Source organism: Capricornis sumatraensis, chromosome 3 (genome assembly GCF_032405125.1).
Source record: "Capricornis sumatraensis isolate serow.1 chromosome 3, serow.2, whole genome shotgun sequence".
NCBI lineage: Eukaryota > Metazoa > Chordata > Mammalia > Artiodactyla > Bovidae > Capricornis > Capricornis sumatraensis.
The window spans coordinates 68,191,182-68,210,068 of NC_091071.1; positions in this window are offsets into that span (position 1 = coordinate 68,191,182).

Genomic DNA, 18,887 nt, shown 5'->3' on the forward strand with positions numbered 1-18,887 from the left:
TCCTGCAGTCAATCTTTCCCAGCATCAGGGTCTTTTAAAATGAGTCCATTCTTCATATCCGGTGGCCAAAGTATTGGAGTTTCAGCTTCAGCATCAGTCCTACCAATGAATATTCAGGACTGATCTCCTTTAGGACGGACTGGTTGGATCTCCTTGCAGTCCAAGGGACTCTCAAGCGTCTTCTCCAGCACCACAGTTCAAAAGCATCAATTCTTTGGCGCTCAGCTTTCTCTATAGTCCAACTCTTGCATCCATACATGACCAGTGGAAAAAACATAGCCTTGACCAGAAGGACCTTTGTTGACAAAGTAATGTCTCTGCTTTTCAGTATGCTGTCTAGGTTGGTCATAACTTTCCTTCCAAGGAGTAAGTGTCTGCAATCACCATCTGCAGTGATTTTGGAGTCCAGAAAAATAGTCAGCCACTGTTTCCACTGTTCCCTCATCTATCTGCCATGAAGTGATGGGACCAGATGCCATGATCTTAGTTTTCTGAAAGTTGAGCTTTAAGCCAACTTTTTCACTCTCCTCTTTCACTTTCATCACCTGGACCACAATCTTACACAAAAATTAACTCCAAGTGGATGAAAATCTTAAACACAAGTCCTGAAACCATAAAACTCCAGGAAGAAATCATAGGCTGTAGACTCCTTGACATTGGTCTTGGCAACGTGTTTTTTGGATTTAACACCAAATGTAAAGGCAACCAGAGCAAAAATCAGTAAGTGGGACTACATCAAACTGAAAAGTATTTGCATGGCAAAGGAAACAATCAACAAATGAACAGGCAAGGTATTAAAGGGCAGAAAATGTTTACAAATCATATATCTGATAAGGGGTTAGTATCCAAAATAAATGAATATAAAAAATGCAAACTCATAGATACAGAGACTAGACTCGTGACTGCCAGAGGTGGAGGGTGAAACATCGGTGAAATGGGGTTCAAAACCTATTTCTGCAGAACCCGAGCTCCTGGAGGACCCTCAGGCCCGGCAGCACATAAGCAGAGCCTTCAGCTCCTATGGCAACTTGAGTGTCTTCACTTTTAGCTGATACAGAATTTAGAGTATTTGAAAGATGACTTTTGCTTCTGAAAAGTAAAAGTCTACAAACAACAAGATTAACTAATGTTTAAACTCCTAGCCAAAAAGATGCTATTTAGAGGAGGCATTTCTTCTTCCATGAAGAAATCAACAAAGACCAAATTAGGATTTGCCTATGAAGTGCTGGGGGGAGAGGAATAAACTGGGAGATTAGGGACTGACACATATGTACCACTATATATAAAATAGGTCACTAATAAGGACTTACTGTGGAGCACAGGGAATGCTACTCAATACTCCATAATGGCCCATGCTGCTAAGTCGCTTCAGTCATGCCCGACTCTGTGCGACCCCATAGACAGCAGCCCACCAGGCTCCCCCGTCCCTGGGATTCTCCAGGCAAGAACACTGGAGTGGATTGCCATTTCCTTCTCCAATGCATGAAAGTGAAAAGTGAAAGTGAAGTCACTCAGTCGTGTCTGACTCTTCGAGACCCCATGGACTGCAGCCTACCAGGCTCTTCCGTCCATGGGACTTTCCAGGCAAGAGTACTGGAGTGAGGTGCCATCGCCTTCTCCAATAATGGCCCATATGGGATAAGAATTTTAAAAAGAGTGGATATATGTATACGTATAATGCATTCAGTTTTCTGCACAGCATAAACTAATACAACATTATAAATCAACTATAATCCAAATTTTAAAAAAAGAAAAAAAAAAAAAAGGGTTAGACATCTATGGTTGTAGACTGGCCAGATGACAAGTTACCAACAGAACCGGAAAAACTAAGAATTTAACTAAGATGCATCATAGTGCAATGCTGACCTTCTCCAAGTGAGGTGTACAGACCCCCAGTGTAGCACCCAGCAGGACAAGAGGGGGTGTGACAGGGGTTAACAGAAGCTCTTCCTAGAGCTTAAATTTTATTCTATGTCAAGTAGTTGAAAGGAGTACTTTTATACTTTTATATTATGGAGCAGAAAACTAAATTTGCATACATTTTAAAGATTAAAGCATGCAACTTCAAAGGAATTTGAGCTTGCTGCTGGCTGCTTCTAGCTACAAAGGGTCTAGACCCCGGGCATTATGTATTGATTTCCTCTGCATTCAGAGAACTTCAGTGGAAAAACCCAAGTGCCTCTAATGTAAGGGAAAGTGTGCAGATGCTGGATTCACACAAGAACAGAGTCAGTTCTGATTCTGCCATATGCTATCTACGTGAACTTAAGTTACCTGTTTCCTGGGTAAGGAACTTGGGATAATATCAGCTATCTTTCAGGGCCACTGGGAGGATGAGAAATAAACTCTAAAGAAGGGCCCAGCATACACTAGGGACTTAATAAATGATTGCTGATGATAATAAAAATAATAACGAGGAGGAGGAGAAGAAACAATAAACAATCAAGAATCGATCAAACAAATCCCAATATATTTGATGATATATCCCAGGCAGAGTCTCCAGCTTTAGGGAAAAATACTCTCTAGGTGACTTTTTATTACTGAGGCCACTGATACACGCACAACATAAAGATCCACAGTACATCCACTGAACTGTCTAGTATAAGGAGTTGTAAAAATAACATCTTAAAGAGTAGATGTTCTTAAGTCATTTTATAATATATTGCCTATTTTCATACCCACATGGGAAAATAGTCCAAGGAGAAAGGAAAAGCACAAGAGAGTAAACCCAGAAATAACTGAACAAAAATCAGTAAAACCTTGTAGCCATCAGAACAGTTTTGGGTTTACAAAATCTTAAAAAAAAAATTATCTAAATTACAATTGGCCAGTTTATAAGGCAGTCAGTAAATGGAAGAAGTCCTCAGGCCAGAGAGGCTAGAAGCCTGTCCTAGATGGAGGGGAGAGATGTGCCACTGGCTATCTTTATGTTTTCTGAGAAAGCTGAGAAAAGACAAAGTATGACAGTCTTCAGTTCAGTTCAGTTGCTCAGTCGTGTCTGACTCTGCAACCCCATGAATCGCAGCATGCCAGGCCTCCCTGTCCATCACCAACTCCCGGAGTTCAGTCAGACTCACGTCCATTGAGTCAGTGATGCCATCCAGCCATCTCATCCTCTGTCGTCCCCTTCTCCTCCTGCCCCCAATCCCTCCCAGCATCAAAGTCTTTGCCAATGAGTCAACAAACCTCGTCCATCTCTCAGCTCCTTCAGTACCCCGTCAAGGCCACTGAGCAAAGCTGGCTGGAAGGCTGTCAGAGCAGCCACCAGGCCAAGGGAGGCTGGGGGTAACCCAACTCTGCTCCAGAGTCTGGAGCCCCAGCCTGGGCGGCTCCCTCCCAGAGCAGGGAACACTTCTCTACACAGTGGCTCCACGTGGCCCAGCTGTAGCCCAGCAGCCAGATACAAAAGTTGGGCAGCATGTGCTGGAGGAGCAGGCATAGTAGAGATACGTCACATTCTAAAGGCCAGTCTCAATTTGCCAAGCAGGGGACTTCCCTGGAGATCAGTGGTTAAGGCTTCACCTTCCAATGCAAGGGGTACAGGTTGCAACCCAGGTCAGGGAGTTAAGATACTACAGGCCTCGTGGCCAAAAGAACAAAAACAAAATAGAAGCAATATTGTCACAAATTCTATAAAGCCTTTAAAAATGGTTCACATTTTTAAAAAATCTTAATAAAAAAAAATTTGCCAAACAGGACTCACAGAGAATAAAGGAAGGCGGGCAGCTTGAACCCTGGCTGAATCCTCTGCGACAAGAGAAGAAGGGGGTCCCTGTAGGGCAGAACTCCCCACCCTGGAGGTCAAGACCTTCCTAACACACTGAGGCCTTTCCTAGATGTTCTCCGAGCTGCTGCCTACTGCCAAGGTGTCTAGGCTGCCAGCGTGCCACAGTCACCATGCTCCCAGCAGCCAGGCAGAGACCTCGGCTTCTAGTACTGGCCTTCCCAGCAACTCTCCCCTTTCACCACCAACTCCATCCACCTAGGAGATCACCAAGTTGTAGGAAAAGCGTAAATACCATCCTTAGGTTGGGATATCAGCACCAGAACATGACAAACAGGAAGTCATGAGGACTATGGACAGGCCTTGCTGTAAACACCTGAGGGCAGGAGGGATGCACGTGCGCTCAGACCAGGGACATACTCACGACAGCCCGTGGTGGGCAGTGTCCAGGGTTGGGCAAGAACAGAGGGGACTGCACCAGTGGTGTGGGGATATGGCCTGTCTTCATGTACCAGTCATTACATCTGTGCTAGATTCCCCCAAAGTACTGAAGCTGAGTTCATGAAACGTAATGACAAACAAGTCACCTGGACTTCCTCTGAAAATATCCTGAGTATGAGGTAGAAGAACGTAGAACAGGGATATAAAATTCAGGCTCCCCCCTTTTTGTTCGTTTCTTGGCAATAGTTATTTCTTTACAACTTCCATATGCTATGTAAGGTATGGTGGGGAAATGGACATAGCACACTGCTCTAAAGTCCCAGAGATCTGGAGAATTTTTAAATGTGTGAAGTATAGATGAGAGGGGAGAAACACAAAGCGGTTGTAAAGGGAAATCTCCCAGGAGAATTTTCCTGTTTACCCTGTTAGAGCCGTATGGACTGCTTCTCTCACAGCAGGTCACTGGCTGGACCAGTTCACCTCTTCTGCCCACTTCTTTTGCTTCCTTGTTGCTTGATTTCTATAGCATTGACCTCACAGGGCACAAAGAACTTTTATCGCCTCTTCTTCAGTGATGTTTAATTCATCCTTTGGCTCTACTACAGCTATTTCTAAATGGAGGCAGAATTCTGCTTGCCAACTCCTGGCCATTTTAAATTCATGAGCAACCTGCAAGAGCTGTAGTTTGGAGGGTGATAATGACAACAATAGCTCTAATGGAGGAAGTTTTCCAAACCTGAATCACTTAGGAATCCTAGAGTAAAGCCTGAGTAAGATGATACTGCAAATGAGCAAATACAGTCTCCCTCCAAAATCTTCTGTTTGAAACTCTCTCTCCTACTGGCCTGTGAAGGTGCAGAGATCCCAACCAAAAGGTGCAGGGACCCTCGAGTACTCTCAGGTGAGATCAGGGCTGCAGAGAATATTGTTAGGCAGCCCTCACTCAATCACAGAGATGAAGTCAGATTAGCCCTGAAGGAAAGGAAGGGGACAATGCATTCACTTAATCAGTCAAGGAGATGAGAGAGGCACAGTGGGGTCCTCATAGAGGTGTCCTCATGGGCTTTGCATCTAGTGAGGGGACAGCCATTCTCATCTGATCATATAGTCATCTCAGTGCAGGAGCTAGAAGGAAAAGAGAACACTGAACATGTGGCTGGGTGGTGGAGCGTGGGGCAACTTCAGATATGGGGCTCAGGGCAAGGACATGGAATATGAGACTGAGGAGGCTTGGAGGTAAGAACCAGGGGGCTTCCAGGTAGAGGGAACAGGGGTGGTATGGAGACGAAAGTGTGTCTGGCAAGAGAGGGGAAGTCACTACGAACAGAGCAGTGCTCAGGCCAAACGCGAGGCTTGGAGGCCATGATGGAGGTTTGGAACATTATCCTCGTACAACTGGAAGCGGTTTAAGTGGAGAAGTGACAAGGACAGATGAGTGTTTTTAACAGATCATTCTGGCTGCTGTGTGGAGAACGGTTTTGATGGGAAAACAAGAAAGGCATTAAGCCCTTAAGGGGAGGACAGGCCTGGATATGGCCCCTCAAAGGGGCCTGAGTCTGGGGGAGAAGGAAGAGAGAGGAACGTGGACAGAGGGTGGTAAAGACCCTTTGTTCCTCAAGGCCAAACAATCTCCAACCACCTTAGACTTACTGATAACAAAGACTCAGATTTCTAGCTGAAGCACACTCAACACACGTGCACTTTTAATACGACTAAAAGGTTGGGGGATTTCAGGGCGCTCACTGCAATGATTGTATTAATAATTTTAAGTTAGTGCACACCCTGCATCTTTGAGTATGATTTAGTTAGCCATGTGATTCAGTTAGCCACTCAACTTTGACTGAGTTAGCCATGAGCTTCTCTTAGAAACATTCAAATTGAGAGGAAGACACACACAGTAGGTCAATGCTACTTAATTTAGTCATAAAATAAATGGCTCTGGAGCTGTTACTGCACAGGAAATCCTCCTCACCTCTCTTTGTGCTAAGCCTGAACTTACCACAGTCCATCTAATGTATAAATGAGATTATGAGCACCTTCTTTACATAGCTGCTGCCTCCTTGTTTATAGAAAAACCTACTGATTGACATTTTATTTAACCATATTTGTCTTCAAAGTGATGGATATATAGTCATTCTCAATTAAAATGATCAAGCCCAGTGCTTATGAAACTAACAAGAATATTGTAAAACATATCATGGGAACAAGCAAATTTCAAGTAAGTGTTTCAATGCTGACACAGAATTAGGATGCATCAGTCATTTAAAAACCTAAAATGAAGGATCATTTCACAGAAAGTAATAGCCTGAGACTGTCATAAGAACACAGAAGAAGCTACCAACATTTTGGTTTTGCTTTCTTGCTCTACAATGTACTTTATAAAGGGCAGCAGGCAGAGCCGGAGGCGGATGGTGAGGAGTGATTCGGGAGGTTCTGTGATCTGGATGCATCCCGTCAAATTCATATGTTGAAATTCTAACACCCAACGTAATGCTGTTAGGAGGTAAGACCTGTGGGAGGTGTTTAAGTGTGAGAATGAAGGATCAGCGCTCTTCGAAGAGCTCCCTAGCCCCTCCTGCCAGGCGGGGACACAAGGGGGAGTGTGCATCCCGAGAGGGCCCTCAGCAGAGGGCTGGCACCCTGACCTCAGACTGCCAGTCTCCACAACCGGGAAGAATCTTTTTCTGTTGTTTAGAAGCCACCCCGTCTGTGCTATTCTGCTATAGCAGCCCGAACAGACTAAGACAGTGGGGTAGGAGGACTTTTCCTCCCCAAACACATACCTGAACTTCCCAACTGAGAGGCACTTCTTTAGTTTTTCACTTTGTCCCTCAAAACTTGAAACCACTGGGTCACAGGTACTATGCATTTCTGTGCTTATTTCCTCTAGAAGCATCCACCAGCTTCCCAGCTGTCCTATCTCCTTAATCCCAATCCTACCCTGAAAGCCCAGGGGGTATGCAGGATTCCAGCTTTTGCCGCATTCATGAATACACAACAGCGGTCCTTTTTCCTCTCTAGGATGTTGACGGAGCTCCACAGCCTGGAGTTGGCCACTTCCCAGCTTCAAATATGCTAGACCTTTGGAGCCTTTGTACTTGAATTTACTAACTCCTGCAGCGTTCTGCTCACACACATGGTGCCTTACTTTCTCCGTCTCCCTTCACAGGTAACATTTCTATTCTGCTCCAGGTTGTGGTAAACAACCTTGAGACATCCTTGTCAATCCAACACACACTGACTGCCTATGTCTGGGGAATCATGGTAATACAGCCCTGTGTGGTTCTGGAAGCTTCTGTCTATTATGGAATACTGTACCCCTTGAATCCCTTGAGTGGTGCCTGGTTCCTGTCATCTCTCCATGTTAGATCATCCTGAACTTTTTGCTTCTAAAGAAGGGACAGGAGAAGCATGAAGATCAGTGGATGCTGATAAAACAAGACCTAAACTCAACTCATCAAAGATCTCTAAATACTAATCAATTTTGTTATTTAAAAGAACGTACAGTGGGATAGAGCAGCCGGTCTGCTCTACCAGAATTAGCACCAAAATGCACTCGTTAGTGAAAATTTAGTTTTAAGAGACCCATGTATGAATCTAGCTGGAAAAAACTGGCAGCCATATATAAATAGATGATGGTAGAAAATGATTCATTTTATATATCCAACTTATTTTTTTGCATATTTCTGCCTATTGCTATTGCTTTCTAAGCCACATTTTTAAATAAGTTTGCCTGTTGATTTTGTTCTAACTACCATCTCTATCTCCCACTCTTCCTCTCTAGTATAAAAATTATTACTATAAAATTTACAAAAGCACGTGCTAAAAAATTTAATACATGGTTTGTAAAATGAAAAAAATTATTCTCCCCTTTCACTCCCCTGCACCTACTGACCTGCCCCACTACTGCTGAGTTAACCACTGCTGATACTCATTTCTTCTGTGGATCATATGGTACATTACAGTTTGTCCTTTTTTTTCTCTCCAATAATATATTTTGGACAGCTTTTGCTATCAGAACACATTTTACTCTTGCTTTCTTGTTAGACACCTCATTTTTCTGGCTATACTCCCGTTTAGCCCAACTGGGGGAAATCTGGAAAACATACTGAGTCTGCATTGGCAACAGATCTTCTCTGAGTTGCAGGCAAAAAGATAAAGATCATATACACAGCCCTTACCAAGTGGTGATTTCAGTTGTATTCTTGACACTGAGATAAAACTGTAAAATTTTAATTCCAAGGCCAACAAATATGCAAGCATATCATTCAGAAAGTGTCTTTGATCTTTCTGACGGCTTTATCTAATTGGTGTCATTATGTTGTAACTCCATCGACTGCCAACTGCATTTTTTTGTAAACTTGGCAAAGGCTTCCCATGTCATACATTTGAAGAAAAAACATTGCCTGTGCTCTCTCCCCTAAGACTGTCAGAAGAAAAAAAGAAATTTAATTAAATTTCAATCTCTGACAGTTTAAAATAATAGAACAGAAATTATAAAACATTATGGATGGTGGCTGAATATGATTAGTGTTAAAAGGAACCAGATTTACTGATTTTGATAACAGTGTTATGGGTTATATAAGAAAATGTCCTTGTTCTATTGGAACATACCCTGAAATATTTAATATTTAGGAATAAAGGGAGTACAATGTCTCAACTTATAAATGATTCAGAAAAAAATTTAAAAAGAGACAAAGAATGATAAAGCAAATGGGGCAAAATGTAAATAATTGGCAGAAATGAAACAAAAGGCTTAGGGGAATACTTCATATTATTCTGAGTGTATTTAAAATAATAATAATAAAATTAAAAGTTTCCAAGAAATGACAAGAAATCAGAGTTGAAACTTATAAATGATTACTCTCAGGGCATTTGGGGGCTTCCGTGGTGACTCAGATGGTAAAGAATCTGCCTGCAAGGCGGGAGACTTGGGTTCAATCCCTGGGTCTGGACGATCCCCTGGAGCAGGGAATGGCTACCCACTCCACTCTTCTTGTCTGGAGAATGTCATGGACAGAGGAATCTGGCGGGCTACAGTCCCGGGGCCACGGAGTCAGACACGCCTGAGCGGACACACTGGCTGAATTTATTCTGTCAACATCAGCCTTCCCCAACTCAGCTCAATTTGTTACAGGCTCCCCACCCGCAATTTGTAGGTCCAGCGGCCTCTGTCTCTCCCGCGGATGGTTACCGAAGTGGAAGCCCTGTCCCTACCAGCTGGGAAGATCCAGGGCGGTCCCTGGGTGTCTAAGTATCTAGCATGTGGGGTGGAGGGGTGCAGGGGTGGAAAGGGCTACAGAGTCACAGTCTCCCCCAAATCCCACCCAGTGTGCTTGGTCCCATTGCTGGGCTTTGATCCTGACTTCGTTGTGTCCATTCCTTTGCTGGGACTCAAGTCCGACTCTCAATGAAGTCCACAGCCTGCTTGTCCTTGTCTGTCCCTTCCCTGGAAGGTATTTCTTGTCCCTTGTATCTCTAATTCTAGGCTGGAATGCTGCCCAACCTTGACCGATGACCCCAAACTGCAATGCAGTCACTTGGTCCAGTGTTTGTTCTTCCTCTGCTGGCAAACTTTTCTCTAGGCCCTAGACACCAGACCAGAGGACCCTCTTGGTCTCAATGCCATCCTGGATCAAAGGGGACTTTTCTGGGCTCTTCGAGTAGTCATTTTGATTGCTGGCCACAGCCCTCAGGGGTCAGCCTTACAGCGTCTGTGCCCAGGTTTTCCGGGAAGTCCCTTCTGTTTTCCTTGTATTCTCCACTCGGGGCTGTCTTGAGGCCTGAGGACACCAGCTGTTCCATCTCCAGTGCAGGCAGAGCTGAGGAGTCCAACTGTCCCACAAAGAGTAACCTCTGATCACACACAAACACAGGCTGATTTCTGCTGCAATCTAGAAACTCAACTTCAAATGTCAACTCTCAGAAAATAGCTAAGCTACACTGGGCTTTCCTATAAATTCTCTCTCTAGCACCACAAGGAAAGAAACAACCTTTCCACCAATCAACACAGAATCTAAACAAAGATACAAGTGTGCTGTGCTTATGAAAACCCAAATTATAAAACATGAATTTGTGTTTTTCAACACTTGTAATATGTAAGTATTCTTGATTTTATTACAGGTTTAAATAAAATTCCTGATGATTTAAAAATATCATATTTTGCCCTAATCTATATGGGGCTTCCCTGGTGGCTCAGATAAGTAAAGAATCTGCCTGCAATGCAGGAGACCTGGGTTCGATCCCTGGGTCAGGAAGATCCCCTGGAGGGGAGCATGGCAATCCACTCCAGTATTCTTGCTTGGAGAATCCCCACGGACAGAGGAGCCTGGTGGGCTACAGTTCATGGGGTCGCAGAGTCAGGCACAACTGAGCTACTAAGCACAGCACATATGGACATGGGTTTTGGCTCAGACAGTAAAGACTCTGCATGCAATGCAGGAAACCCCAGGTCTGATTCTTGGGTCAGGTAGATCCCCTGGAGAAGGGAATGTCTACCCACTCCAGTATTCTTGCCTGGAGAATTCCATGGACAGAGGAGCCTGGTGGGCTACAGTCCATGGGGCTACAAAGAGTCAGACATGACTGGGTAACTAATACTTTCACACTACTTTCATTGAATACACTGAGGTATATTTAGGCTGGGAGAAAAAAATTAAAGCACATTGCATCAGAGATTTAGAACGATTAGGAAAGAAAACTTCAGGGGGTGGAGGGGCACATTATTAAATATTCCTTATAAGCCTCACTGGGAGAGGAGATATTGCCGACTACTTTTACACACAGCACAAAGCTGATGTGGACAAAAAAGGATTCTTCCTGTAGTGAAAATGTCAAGCTGAAAATGGCATCTTTAAGGAGAGATGTGGGGATAGCCCATGAGGAGGGCAGCCAAGTGAGGGACCCTGAATCTGGACCCCGGGACCCATAAAGAGTCTTGTCTGAACCTTCTCTGCCCACCCTCAACCCGCTACCAAATGATGACATTCTGGTTCATCTTTGCTCTTTCCTCCAAGCAGAGATGGGTCAGGCCAGCCTGTCTACATCCCAAAGAGCTGGGACTCCTGCCCAAGTGCCTCTTCACTGCACCTATGGGTGTAGGGAGCTGGTCAAAGGGAAGGAAATTAAAAGAAAATGCTGACTTGAGGGGGCCTGTCCAAACAGGCCCACAGAGTGATGGGGTCCTGAGAAAGGTATGGAGTTGTGAGGGAGGGTGGAGAGAAGAAAGCACCAACAGTTGCTCAGAGCCAGGTGATGTGGAGTGTGTGTGGGGGGGTGCTGGGTGGCTGGTGGGGAGCTCTCAGAGGTACAGGACTCGGCAACCATGCTGGACTTCCTGGCTTTCCTACGCTGACGCCAGCTCCTTCCCTTCTCAAGTGTGGCCCTCCTTGCCATCTGGTTATCTATGGTGATCTCCACCTCCCTTTCAGATCTTTGTCATGATCTTGTTTTGATAGTCTTCCATCCTGATATTTGACCTCTAAACCCCTGATCTCCTATGTGGAAATCCTCTTGGTACCTACATCCCTATTCTCAGCTTGGATCCACTTCTGGCCACTGGTTCTCCTGCTATCCCCATCCCAAACCAGACTCCACACAGTTAGGCTCAGGTTGCTCCAATGCCCAGCTTCCAGCCTGCTGGCCCACCCCTCTGATGCTGCCAAATAACATGGTTCCTCCAAACATCTCAGCCCCAAACTTGTCACGCTGCCATTTATGCTTCTCAGCTGCAGTTGACAAGAGAGTTGTCTGCACACTGTAAAGTGCCATCAGATGCTATTTCTGAGTATTACATACAGATACAAACTGGAGAAGGCAACTCCAAAGATGAGAATTTCTATTTAAAAGCACCCCAGAGAATGTCCACCTCCATTTCATTAGTTTACCCAAAGCTGAGTCTGCAGAGAACACTAACTGTGGTGTAGTTTGTCTTTTGGGGGTGACAAAAATGTTCTAAAATTGATTGTGGTAATGGTACCGCAACATACTAAAAGCTATTAAATCGTACACTGTAAGTGGACACATGGTATGGTATGTGTATTGTGTCACAATAATGCTGCTTAAATGAAAGAAAACCCTAAATGGTCTACAGGGTGTGACCCTAACTTACCCACTGTATCCACCTGGCTGTCGGAGGGAGGGATCAGACAAAGATGTCATTTTCCAGAAATCCTGGGTGGGCTCTGCTGAAGCATATCCCCTGATTTTATCTGCATGAAGCCCCAGGCTGACCATCCCTCCTGCAGGCAGCTCCCCATGCAGGAACAGTGCACACCAAGAGGATTGGCATGTGTAGGTTTCTTGATGCCTATAGCATGCAGAGCTACGCCTACTTTTTTCAGCATTTGATTTTTCCAAACAAGAGGAGAAACCAAGCACATAAAACCCAACAGTGAATTGATGAGCAACTTTGCATATATATAGAATTTCCAGGCAATAAAGCATGCTCTCCAACAAGCTTGTCTTTGTTTAGAGGAAAATTATGCTTTGCTTTCACACAATGCCCTCTGCCAAGCCCAGTGTGCCCTCCTAATTTAAATTAGTCTTTCAATTGTATGATCGTTCCAAAAGAAACTAATTTTCACTACACTCATTCAGGGAACTTAACCAAAACTTGCATTTTTGTTGGGGGAGGTGGCAAACCCACACAGTGAGGTTTTCTGCTTTGCCACAGTTTTAAGATTAATCATTTTCTGAATATCTATAAATATTATTTTGATTATGTGAATGGCTTTAAATAGCTGTTTATGAAAAACTCACAATACTGTAAGTCTGCAAAGAAATAAGCCTAATATAAAATGTGAGCAAGAGAATGATACCCAAATTGCACAATTATATTCTAATTTGTAGATTATAATTCAGTGTGCCATAATAATTTATCCTGAAAATTATGCTATCTCAAAAAGAAAGATTAAAAAACTGATTAAGATAACTTTTCTCACAAATCCTAAAACACTTCATTCCCGGGGTAATTTCATTCTGTCCTACCTCAATAAGGACATTTCAAATCAAAGACCACAGACAGAAGGTTAATAAATCTTGACGGCTTCAATAGGCTGTTTTCTTATTGTATGTTAAATTCTGTGTGAAGTTCAGCAGTTCATATAATCTGGCATGAAACGGAGGGTTTAAAAAAAAGTTTAGAACTTGGCTATTCAAAAAATATCTTAATGGTATCTATTCCTCACTACTGGGATATTTCCCAGAAAGGGCACCATTTCACTATAATTTTTTCTAAACAGAGCTATGATAGAAGGGAATACCATGACCTTGGGGAGCATGAGAAATCTGATCAACAGTGGCTTAATTTTTTTTTAATTGTCATAAATATACAGCTCATTCTATAAATTCAAAATCTGGACAACTTAATCATTCTAAATGGCTTTGGGGCAAATTCTGTTAGTTTGGTTTTTTTGGAGAAAGTGTTATTTTTATCCTTCACCTTTCTAACTCCCTCCTTCCCTATACAAAACAAGATATTCATCTCTGAATGTCCTTGGTAACCTAAGCATATATATCTTGGGGACAAATTACGTCAGCATAAAATTCAGAATTGGCAGTCTCAGAGAACAGAGTCAGAAGTAGGTTTGCTATTCAGAAAATTAAACCATTTTAGTGATAATTAAAATCACAGAAAATTATGAATGGAACTCAGGAAATACATCTTTTTTGGCAGGTTCATATACGTCACAAATCAATACATACAGTTTAATCTCAGGTAGAGCAGGCATTGTAAAGTTTCACCAAAAGCAAGGAGTAAGTGAACTCTTGGGTAGGGGAGGCTGTAAAGGTGGAAAAAGGGTCTCAGATGCCTTAAAAAATATTCCCTGGCTGTGTTTTCTAGCAGTTGCCTGTGACAAGTTCCAAAGAGCCGAAGTTTTAATTAAATACTATGGAAAAGTAGGATGCCACATCCCTTAAAAAAAATCAGAGTGGCTCACAACAGGACAGGGAATCAAGAGTAAGTACTAAAAGCAGAATCCAGCTGTTGTCTCAAAAAGATTAAAAACAAAGAAGAATTGAAAACATTAAAGCAAAATGGTCGCAGGGATGCTGCCAAGGGGGCATTTAAAACAGACCCGGAAAGTAACAACAAATCGCTCCCCTCTCTGCCACCTTCCCTCACATACCAGAAGCCATAGGGAGAGCTCGAAAGAAAATTCAAAACACACTTCTTCTGTTTGGTATACTTTGAAGATGCTCAGAGGACAAAGCATCAATCAGTCAATGAACACATAGAAAGTTTAAGACAGTTCAAGTCCAGTTTTGTGATGATTATTATATAATGTTCATTGCCCACTTTAGAGGCCAAAATAGTGTGTGCAAATGCCTAAGTAAGTAGGAGCTTTTTTCCACAGGTTGGCACACACTGGTATAAGAAAACAGATGGCAAGACATCTATGCCATTATTTTGGGCTTCTCTGAAATGCCCCCTTGGAGCAAAGATTTCAGCACCCACCTCTCACAATGTCACAGATGAGCTTTCTCTTCTCATTAAAATTTTATTCTTGCAGTCAGTCTCAAAGCTCATGGCAGACTCAATTCCTATTCAGACTGAAATGAATGTATCATTTTTTCCCCTGCTTCTCCAGAGTCACTTATATGCACTTCCAAAATAAATCTTTGGCTTTTTACAAAGTGACTCTTCTACTCTCTCTCACTGAATCCTTTCCCCTAGAAGGAAGGGAAGTGGGAGGGGGTGCGGAAGGAAAGGAAGAAAAACATAAGAACCAGAATTATAACCAGGATAAAGCTTAGCCCTGATTTTCTACTGTAAGCCTTACAGTGAAAGGCAATTTAAAATTCGGATTCAATACCAGCAAGTTAACTGATGTAATACACCACATTAACAAAATGAAGGGTAAAAATCATATTCTCATCTCAACAAATATAGAAAGAACATTTGATAAAACTCATCATCCTTTCAAAATAAAAAACTCTCAACAAAGTGGATATAGACGGAACACAGCTCAATAAAAAGGCCATACACAACAAGCCCACAGCTAATATCATATTCAACATAAAAAGCTGAAATCTTTTCCTCTATGATCAGAATGCCCATTCTCACCACTTCTATTAAACATGGTATTGGAAGTCCTAGTCAAAGCAATTATGCAAGAAAAAAAAAATAAAAGAAGCATTCATACCCTAAAAGAGAAGTAAAACTGTTATTATTTACATACGATAAACTACATTTATATACATATATAACCTTAAAGATGCCACCAAAAAACTGTTAGAATAAACACATTCAGTAAAGTTGCAGGATACAAAATCAATACACAGAAATCTGTGGCATTTCTATACACTAACAATGAACTATCAGAAAGAAAAACTAAGAAAACAATCATATTTACAATTGCAGCTAAAATATCTAGCAATAAATTTAACCAAGAGTTGAAAGATCTGTATATTGAAAACTACTAGAAAATAATGAAAGAAATTGAAGAAGACACAAATAAATGGAAAGACAGTCCAAGCTCATGAATTGGGAGAATTAATATTGTTAAAATGTTCATACTACTCTAAGTAATATACAGATTCAATGCAATCCCTACCAAAATTCCAATGGCTTTTTTCGCAGAAATAGAACAAACCTAAAATATATCTGAAACCATAGAGACTGTGAATAGCCAAAGTAATCTTGAGAAAGAACAAAGCTGTAGGTATCATACTCCCTCAAACTATATTAAAAAGCATGGGGATGACCCACAGAGATGTTATGGGGAGGGAGGTGGGAGGGGGGTTCATGTTTGGGAACACATGTAAGAATTAAAGATTTTAAAATTAAAAAAAAAAAGGCTATGGTAATTTAAACAGTATGGTATTGGCATAAAAACAGACACAAAGATCAATGGAACAAAACAGAGAACCCAGAAATAAACCCACATGTATATGGTCAATTAATTTATGATGCAGGAACCAAGAATATACAATGGAGAAAGGATAGTCTTCTCAGAAAAATGGTGTTGGGAAAACTGGGCAGCCTCAAGCAAAAGAATGAAACTATATCACTATCTTATACCATTCACAAAAATTAACTCAAAATGGATTAAAGACTTGAATGTAAAACATGAAACCACAGAACTCTTAGAAGAAAAGATAAGCAATAAGCTCCTTGACACTGGTCATGGTGATAATTTTTGGAATTAATATCAAAAGCAAAAGTCAAAGCAAAGGCAGAGCAAAAATCAACACGTGGTACTATAGCAAGCTGAAAAGCTTCTGCACAGCAAAGGAAATTATCAACAAAATGAAAAGGCAACCTACAGACTGGGAGAAAATATTCACAAATACTATATCTGATACAGAGTTAACACCCCAAATTTATAAAGAACTCATGCAACTCAATACAAAACAACCAAACAACTCAATTAAATCCTGGGCAGAGGGTTTGGACATTTTTCCAAAGAAGACATCTGGGTGCCAACAGGTACATGAAAAAGCGCTCAACATCACTGAGGATGTGGGGGAAAGGGAACCCTTGTGCACTCCCACTCTTGGTGGGAATGTAAGTTGAGGCAGTCACTATGGAAAACAGCACAGGGTTTCCGCAAAAAAATTAAAAGTAGAATTATGATATGATCCAGCAATTCTACTTTTTGTATTTATCCAAAAGAGATAAAAAAATCTAACTCAAAAAGTCACCTGCATGCCCATGTTCATTGCAGCATTATTTACATTAGCCAAGTTGTGGAAACAACGTGTCCATCAATGAGTGAATGGATCATGAAGATGCAGTGTGTGTGTGCACACTTGTATACATGTGGTTGTATGTCAATTATATCGCAATTACATAAAGAATCTGGAAGTCAATAGGAAAGCAATATTACATAGTGCAGAATGCCTAAAATCTCTGATCAGATGTGTACTATTATCAAGTGTCTATTTTTCATCCATGAGGAAGTTATGAAGGAGCTTAAAAGGTCTCCCCACAGACCCACATATAGCATTCATCAGACTCTAATGTTCTCTGTAGATCACTCTACACCAAACAGGCAGTAAGCATGTTCCCTGAATGGTGGAAGAAGAAGCAAGAAGGTAGCATAGTAGTTTATGGGGACAAGGCTATGGATCACCCTAGAAACGATGTACAACTGACAACTGTGATGAGTCTTGCCCACGATGTGTCCTATGAATGCACAGATAGAAAGCCCAACATTCAGAAAATGAAGATCATGGCATCTGGTCCCATCACTTCATGGGAAATAGATGGGGAAACAGTGGAAACAGTGTCAGACTTTATTTTGGGGGGCTCCAAAATCACTGCAGATGGTGATTGCAGCCATGAAATTAAAAGATGCTTACTCCTTGGAAGAAAAGTTATGACCAACCTAGATAGCATATTTAAAAGCAGAGACATTACTTTGCCGACTAAGGTCCTTCTAGTCAAGGCTATGGTTTTTCCAGTGGTCATGTATGGATGTGAGAGTTGGATTGTGAAGAAGGCTGAGCACCGAAGAATTGATGCTTTTGAACTGTGGTGTTGGAGAAGACTCTTGAGAGTCCCTTGGACTGCAAGGACATCCAACCAGTCCATTCTGAAGGAGATCAGCCCTGGGATTTCTTTGGAAGGAATGATGCTAAAGCTGAAGCTCCAGTACTTTGGCCACCTCATGCGAAGAGTTGACTCATTGGAAAAGACTCTGATGCTGGGAGGGATTAGGGGCAGGAGGAGAAGAGGATGACAGAGGATGAGATGGCTGGATGGGATCACTGACTCGACGGACGTGAGTCTGAGTGAACTCCGGGAGTTGGTGATGGACAGGAAGGCCTGGCGTGCTGCGATTCATGGGGTCGCAAAAAGTGGGACACGACTGAGTGACTGAACTGAACTGAACTGAACTACCAAGCATTTCAGCAGAATTTTCTCTGCCTTGGACCTCAAGGATTGGACTGTAGCATTGTGAACACAATATTCCAATGAGGAAGGTGAAGGTTGGAGGTGCACTTGGAAGTGAAAACCATACTGGTGGTAGCAGGAAGTCTAGCCACAATGAAAGGAATCAGGTTTCAATAAAGGTACTTTAGAGGCATATTTCTTCAAGTCTTTGAGGCATTCTTGGAACGCTTTCTTCTGAAGAAGACAAGGATGTTAAGATTTGCCCCAAAGAAGTGCATTATATTGAATATGACAGTGGCTAATACGCCCCTGAGACCCTAGCTAAATAAAAAGATGTTTTTAAAAAATAGAAATAAAGTTGTCTTAACATTAAAAAGAGTCTGGAATCTTGAGTCAAGACTCCTGTGCTCACCTCCCGTGGTTTGGGGCAGCAATCTGTGGGTCTGCTTTGTAAGATGCAGAGGGCAACAGGAATGCAGGTGCTCTTGTTACAAGGTTTCAGGAATGTTTTCTTAGCCCCCCACCAGCTTCCACTGTCTTTAAAAGGGGCATCAGGGAAGTGCTCTCATCTTCTGATATTGCACCCCAAAGCCTTGCAGTTCTCCTCCAGGGCTGAGCTCTTGGTGCCTGTGCTTGCGCTTTCTCCTGCCAGGCCACGCCCTTGCTTGGTCTCTCCTGCTGGGTCTCACCCATTTATCCGTCACAGCTTCTAATCACAGAAGTACGATCAACCATCACCATTGGGTCCTATTATACTCTGGGCAGATTCCTAGCATCATCTCTGAGAGGTCATACGTTCCCATTAAGCAACAAAGTGCCTGATTTCTCTTTCTGACACCACCCCGCAGCATGGTACCCGACAAAAGCTGGGACCTCAGT